We start from the raw sequence: 7,593 nt of genomic DNA on the forward strand, positions 1-7,593 counted from the left end.
TGAAGTCCGATGCGTATAAAGTACATTGCACCTAAATCCCATGTTGAAGCTCCAGCTTCCGAGCCCATGTTTGGTTGTGTGCACAATTATCGATTGGTGCGACCTCAACAGCACAACTCAAGACCTGACCTTTTAAGTTCTGCGCTTTAAATGATTGCCGTAATATTTTGGATGAAAAACAGTGGAGTCATGGAGTGATACAAAAATGTGTGTAATGAACCAATACTGCAAATTACCCTGATGTTCGAACTACGTATATGCATTTCAGTTTCTGATCTGGTACTCGCGCTGTTTTCAAACTTCAGGAATAGCCCTTTTGTGCAATTGTCTGTTAACTGGAAATTTAAATACACATGAACTGGTTCCCGAGAATCTGTGGCACCATATGCTACTGCAGAAGCACTGATGAGGCCGCACGCCTTCACTGTTGTTCACTTGAGCGTGAAGCAGGAGGGCAGTGAGGCTGATCCTAGTGGTCATGAGGGGGTTAGCGGCAACCGAAGCATTTTAGGTGCTAACAGTGACAGGGCGGCAGCCGCCTGGTGACCCTTAATACAGGCCAGGATGTACTATTGTGATACATATTGAAATACGATCAGCGCATGGCTTTCAGTACGTGCCGCGCATCCTGGGCCGCATATGCACCGTAGGAACCAGTTACGAGAGTTCATGACCAACCTTGGCGTGGAAAGACCATCGCCGCCTTTCCATCGTCTGTGAAGCGCTCAGTGCGAAATAAAATAAATAAATATAGCTGCGTGCGCCGCTCTCACTCAACGCACCAACACATTGCAACCAAGTGAGATAACAGTCGCCATCCTTCAGTACTTAAGCCGGAACGCTCACACCGACGCTGCTTGAGCATAACCTGTGCTTCCCGGTCACTCCAGAGAAGTCCGGATCTCATCTTACCAACTCTGTGTATGCCAGTGGGCCTGCACAGCGCACACACAACATTCACCAGCGCATGGAGAGATGCACCCAGAAAAGCGAGTGCGCTAGGGGTGCTTTTCTACAACTTGTTAAAATAGTGCCTATTTTGTTCATGCTTCATTTCAACAAAGCATGTTCACCGCAATTTTTATTTCATGATTTTTAACGGCCATTTCTCACCCTACATTACAGTGATAAGCTTCTTACAAACCACTTGGGCATGTATACCGCGCAGTACTGCTAAGGCCGTATTTGGCGCTTTGTAGCTGCAAAACAACAAAAATAGCGCAACATGTTTTTGATCTAGGTGATACGGAGCAACCTGGGCTTTGATGTGTGAAAGTTTTGAAAAAGGCTACCCTCGATTTTTTTAATGGGATTTCAAAATATACCAAAATGAGTTACCAAGCTTGCTGCAGTACAGGGCTATCATATTGAAGCGTCTTGACCACAAAATAAAATTGGCACTAAGATTGCACAAGGATAGAAGAATAATACTAAGATATTTCAACACTAAGATACTTCAATAAACAAGCTTGTTTAGTTTCAGAGAAAGAAATATTACAATAGGCAGAATCTGAGCTAGTTGGATCATACTTGAATTAATACTGGTCAGCCTAAATTTAACTGCGTACGCAGACAATGACAAGAAACGAAGCACAAGCGCTGACACTATATACCAACTGGATTTTATTACGCTCCCCCTTGTACATTTATACCCTCTAGCCACATGGTCCCTTTCGGAAGGAATCGGTGTCCTGTCCAAAAATAACCGCCGACGAACAGACAGCGTCAGTTTTGTTTCGGCTGTTCGAGAACTGAAGGAGAAAAACCTCAGACTTTGCATGTCCGACAAAGAAGGAGGGTTTGTAGTTATGGACGAGGGCACTTATGGCGCTTCTAGTAGTTTGTCGATCCTTGCGTCCATCTTCTCTTCCATCTGCTGTAGTAGCCTTTCGTTGTTTTCGTTGATCATGTCGTATATTTCTCGCCTTGTCACGGGCGGTTCTCCGGTGTTGGCATGGTGGCTGCTGCTTGCTGCGAAGCGTTTCTTCCGACTTGGTTCCCTTAACTGCAGCCGACCACTTGATTGATTGATTGTAGGGTTTAACGCGCCGACGCAACGAAGGCGATGAGGCGCGCCGTAGTGGAGGGCTACGGATTAATTTTGACCGCCTGGGGATCTTTAACGTGCGCCGAAATCTCGTACACACGGGCGTTTTTGCTTTTCGCCTCCATCAGAAAAGCGGCCGCCGCGGCCGGGAATCGAACCCGCGACCTCGTGCTCAGCAGCGCAACGCCTTAGGCACTGAGCCACCGCGGCGGGTGCCGACCACTTGAGCTTCCCGTCTTCCCGCTGCGATGGCGGCGGCGGCGACGGCGGCAGGCGTTTCTGCTGGCTCTCGTGTCTTCCGCGGCTGTCGCTGCGCATTTGGCTTTCGCTGCGCTCGCTTTTCTCCCTGCTCGGGAGCTGTGGAAAGTCCAATGACGTCATAGGTGGTCTCGTCTTCTGCAGCTGTTGCTGTTCGCGTTCCTCTCGGCGCTCCCATTGTCTTTTCGTGACGACGAAGGGGACCTTGAACTTGTTTTTGCAAATTCTATCAGCCTTCGGATGCGCTCCTCCACATAGCTTGCAACGTGGCTTGCATGCCTTCTCGTGGTCCGCGTCGTGGTTGGCCGCCCCGCACGCGAAGCATACTCAGAAGCAATAAGGGAGAGTCAAGCGCCACTGCCGCTGCCGACCCCGCAACAGGAGCAAGAGGTGGAGCAGATACCCCTCCCACCCCCGAAGAAGAAAACACCAACAAAGTCACCCAAGAGGAAGGAGGAACCAGCCATCCCCGAGGAAGAGGCTACCAAAAGCAGCATCGAAAGCGACGAGGAGCAGCCAAAGGAACCCAGCAACAAAAAGAGGATTATCGAGAATACCAAAGAGAGAAAGCTCATGGCCAGGCTCGACCGCATGGACAGAGAGCGGGAACAAATTGCACACACGATGAAGGAAAAGTTCAACAAGGTAGAGAAGACGCTCGAAGAAATACAAAGCGGAATGCTACAACTGCAGACGCAGATGCAAACGTTCATGCAGAGTATGGAAGCCAAGATGCAGACATTCGTGCATGCAGAACGCCCAAACCCAGATCACCACCCAAATGCAGCAACTATGAACCCAACAGCAAAAGCGAACGCCAAGCCAGACAATGAGGCAGTAACAGAGCAGAAGCCGGTTCGGGACCACCTGATTTGGCAGTTGAATTGTAACGGCTATCACAATAAGAGGGCAACGCTAACACGACACTTACAGGGAATGAAAAGGAAACCGGACCTCATTATGATTCAGGAAACACTATGCACAGACACACCCCAACTTCAAGGCTACAGAGCACATGCCAAGGCGGCCAAGCCCCTAAACGAAAACAGGGAAAAGTTTGGGATACGCAAACCAGCAGGCGGGGTGTGCACATTCGTCCGCAAGGGCATCGTCTTCCTAGAGCACGAGCTTACCACCGGCGGCTGGACCGACAGCAGCGCGGTAAGGTGATCGTTGGGAAGAAGAGGAAAACAAGCGTGCTCGCGGTCAACGTGTACAGCAGCCCCAGACATAGAAAGCAAAAGTTACGCACGCTCATGCAAAGGGCGCTGCGTGCGACGAAGAAAGGCACGATCGTAATAGGCGGCGACTTTAACGCACCACACTACGACTGGGGATACGATAAGACAACCGAAAAGGGGAGAGACCTACTGCAAGACGCCACGGACGCGGGGCTAACGCTAATCACGAACCCGGAGACCCCCACAAGAACGGGCAATTCGGTCGCCAGGGGCACCACCCCGGACCTGACGTTCGTCAAGATCTATGGGAACGACACCGCAACGTGGAAAAACACCAAACGCGACTTCGGCAGCGACCACATGGTCATAGAGATCCGGGTCCCGCTGGGGAACGCTGCAAGCCAAGAGAAACGAACACACAGATACACGAACTGGGAGGAGTTTCGGCGTAAGCTTCCAAGCCAGCATGGCAACATAGAAGATATAGAAGCGTGGTCGAAGGCGATAGTAGAAACGACCGAGGAGGTGACGACAGAGATAAAAACGGACGACGACATACATGAAATGGACAGCAGATTGGCCCACCTCATCGAGGCGAAGATTGCCCTCAAGAGAAGGTGGAACCAACAACGAACAAACAGAAGGCTCCCCAAAAAGATCGCGGAAATCAACAGGGAAACAGAGAAACACAGCAAGGAGCTCGGCCGGCAGCAGTGGGAGCAAACGTGCAGAGAGGCGGACGGCCAGCTCCACCTGGGCAAGACGTGGCGACTGCTCCGGCACCTCCTCGACGACACCCAGACTAAGGGAGAACAACAGTATACACAAGGCGGTTGCGGAGAACGGGGAAGCGGAGGTGAAGAGGAGACTCGACGCCAAATACCTCCCAGTTTCCCCGAAGGAAAAGCACCCAGAATACCAAGGGGCAGAGAACATCGAGGTTGACCGAGACATCGAGGAATGGGAGGTCCGAAACGCGATGCGAGACCTGAACAGGCGTTCGGCGTCGGGCCCGGACCGCGTCAGCAACAAGGCGCTCAGAAACTTGAACGACGCGGCGGTGACGGCGTACTTCAATAAATGCTGGACGGCCGGCAAGCTACCACGCCAGTGGAAGGAAGCCAAAACCATCCTCATTCCGAAACCAGGCAAGCCACCCGACATCGAGAACCTACGCCCAATATCTTTAACATCGTGCGTGGGCAAACTGCTAGAGCATGTCTTAATGACCAGATGGCAGCAGTACCTCGAAGAGGTGGAGCTCTACCAAGGATTCTCCCGTCGGCTTTCGAAGCACGCTCGGAACCCGAGTGGCCAAGCTCGAACTCAAGAAGGAGATAGTGGACTACGAAACGCACACCAGCGACAACAGGGCAATACTTGGCCTGGACCTGCAGAGCGCCTTCGACAAAGTCCGGCACTCTGCGATCCTCGCCCAGGTGTCGCACCTGAACATGGGACAGAGATCTTACAATTACATTCGGAATTTCCTGACCGACCGAACAACTCGCATCTCCGCCGGGGATCTTCAACTACCAGAGAAAACGCTCGGCAGCGAGGGGACACCGCAGGGCGCGGTAATCTCGCCGCTGCTCTTTAACCTGGTCATGATCGGGGTCGCCATCCGGCTGCGAAGCGTCGAAGGGGTACGCCACACGGTTTATGCCGACGATGTGACGCTGTGGGTCACCGGCGGCAGTGACGGCCACATAGAGAATACACTACAAGAAGCAGTAAAAACGATAGAGGACCAACTGAAGGGCTCAGGGCTGGTGTGCTCCCCGCAAAGTCGGAGCTGATAGTGATCCCACCCAGGGGAGCGAGTCGCAAGAAGCAAACCATCCGAGGCTGCGACAAAATCCGCATACGAAAGCAAGGGGGGCACATCATCAACGAGGTAACCAAGATTAGAGTTCTGGGCATGATCATCGAGCGCAGCAAAGTCAACGGGGCAACGGTCTCCAAGCTCGAAGCTGACTGGCACGGCACTGCGTCTCATACGCCGCGTCGCCAATAGAAGAAGCGTGATGAAGGAAGCACGACTCGTCAGACTGGTTCAAGCCTTCGTGATCAGCCATATCACCTACGTCGCCGCCTTCCATAATTGGCGGCAGTGCGAGCGGAAGAAGATCGATGCGCTGATCCGCAAAGCTTACAAATCAGCATTAGGGCTCCTAGGGTGCACGAGCACGCAGAAGCTCGAAGCCCTGGGACTCCACAACAGCCTCGAAGAGATCGCCGAGGCACAGCAGACGGCGCAGCTCACCAGACTGTCGGAAACCAGGACCGGCAGATCTATCCTCAAACAACTAGGCATCGGAGCCAAGGTTGACGACCACCGCATGCAGGAGCAGATACCGCGGGAGCTGGGCAAGCGCATCGTCGTGAGCCCGATCCCGCGGAACATGACTCCGACGTTCCACCAAGAAAGAAGAGAGGCGAGAGCCAAGGCGCTGATCGCGCTACACGCCAGCGATGAGGGAGCCGTGTTCGTGGATGCGGCCAGTTACAAGAACATCGGCGACGCCTTCAGCGTCAGCGTGATCGGAGCCAAAACGGGTGAGACCAGGCAGGCGGCAAGCGTACGAACCACGGTGCCCAGCCAGGCGGAAGAAGTGGCGGTGGCCCTCGCCATCGCGGACCCCAGAACGAAGACGGTGTTGTGCGACTCGCGAACGGCAGTGCGCAACTTTGCGAAACACCGAGTGTGCAGTGCGGCCGCTCACATCCTGCGCAAGGCCGAAGCCAACGGAATCATCACCAGTGCAGTGATAAAGTGGTTTCCCGCACACGCGGGCGAAGGAGTGGTGAGCTCGCTGGGGCTCGCCAACCACAACGAGACGGCCAACGCCGTGGCGCGTGGACTCGCCGGCCGCGCCCCGGTAACGGCCGCTGCCGAAGTGGTGGATCACCCGCAGAAGGACACCATGGACACTTACAGCGAGGTAACCCTGCGGTACCGGTTAGCCAGAAGAACGATGGCCCTGCCCCACCCTCGTCTGACGTGGGAGGAGGCGGTGGTATTACGCCAATTGCAGACTAATTCCGTGATAACACCAGTGTTAGCAAAGCACCTGTGGCCAGAGGTATACGTAACAGACTTGTGCTGACTGTGCGGGAGGGAGAGGGCCACGTTGGCCCACATCCTGAAAGACTGCGAGTGCGCGAACGCAGACAACAGTGCAGACGTTCTCCCGCCCCTCAAGGAGGAGGCGAAGAGATCCGAAGACTACGGCGTCCAACACACGGCCATCCAGCAGATGCTAGCGGCGCTCGAGAAGCAGCGACCGGACGGGATGGAAGCAGAACGGGTTAACCAGAGTACGCTGAAGCCCGCCGCGAGCGGCTCTCCCCGCTAAGAAGGCGTCATGTCGCCCCAAGAACCCGCCTAAGAGGGTGGGATGATAGGGGTTACTGCAGGAGACCCATTAAAGTTGCTCTCTCTCTCTCTATCTCACTTATGGCGCGAAAGCACTCAACGCTCTATCAGAAAATTTCACAGCAGTGGAAACGTCCCGGCCGAAGGAGGCGAAATTTGAAGTCGTTAAGCTCCTGCAGAAAGCCAACCTGGAAACATTGTTCAGCAGGGTAAAGGCCGTCAAAGAGAATTGCCTCCTTCAGCGCCAAAATGCATAAACCCGACGTACCGTTCAGGGCTATTCTCTCGGAACGGCATACTTGGCAACTGCAAGTGTCAAGCTTCCTAGCAAGACAGCTTGCAAGAGTGAAGCCGCAGGGCCCATTCAAGATACCGAACTCAGCGCCTGTATGTGAGTTTCTGGAGCATCATGAATCAAGCGTTACATCAGGGTTCTCAATAGACATTAAGGACATGTATTACTCCATACCGCATGAACTGCTACCTATTTTGAGGACTGCAATTGAAGAGGACGGGGCCGTGGCATTCCAAAATTCAGCTGGTGTGTCTGTGGACACCTTCCTTGAGCTTCTAGCCGCATACCTTGGAACCACAATTGTGTCGTTCGAAAATAACTACTACACGCAACGCAGTGGAATCTGCATTGGCTCACGAGTTGCGCCGTATTTGTGCAACATTTTTCTGGCCTTCTTCGGAAGGCAGGTGACCGACGTGTTTGGTGAAGAGAG

At 53.5% G+C, this 7,593-nt stretch overlaps 1 protein-coding gene and 1 pseudogene across 1 annotated transcript in view; one reads left to right on the forward strand and one right to left on the reverse strand.

The window, feature by feature from the left end:
- Positions 1–7,593, reverse strand: part of LOC144142389 (uncharacterized) — a 462,336-nt gene that overhangs the window by 262,810 nt on the left and 191,933 nt on the right. The gene's annotated exons all lie outside the window — the stretch shown is intronic.
- LOC144142382 (uncharacterized) lies at positions 3,745–7,546 on the forward strand (annotated as a pseudogene).

The sequence above is a fragment of the Haemaphysalis longicornis genome, unplaced genomic scaffold (genome assembly GCF_048455015.1).
Source record: "Haemaphysalis longicornis isolate Haplotype H1 unplaced genomic scaffold, Haemaphysalis longicornis Haplotype H1 scaffold_6, whole genome shotgun sequence".
Lineage (NCBI taxonomy): Eukaryota > Metazoa > Arthropoda > Arachnida > Ixodida > Ixodidae > Haemaphysalis > Haemaphysalis longicornis.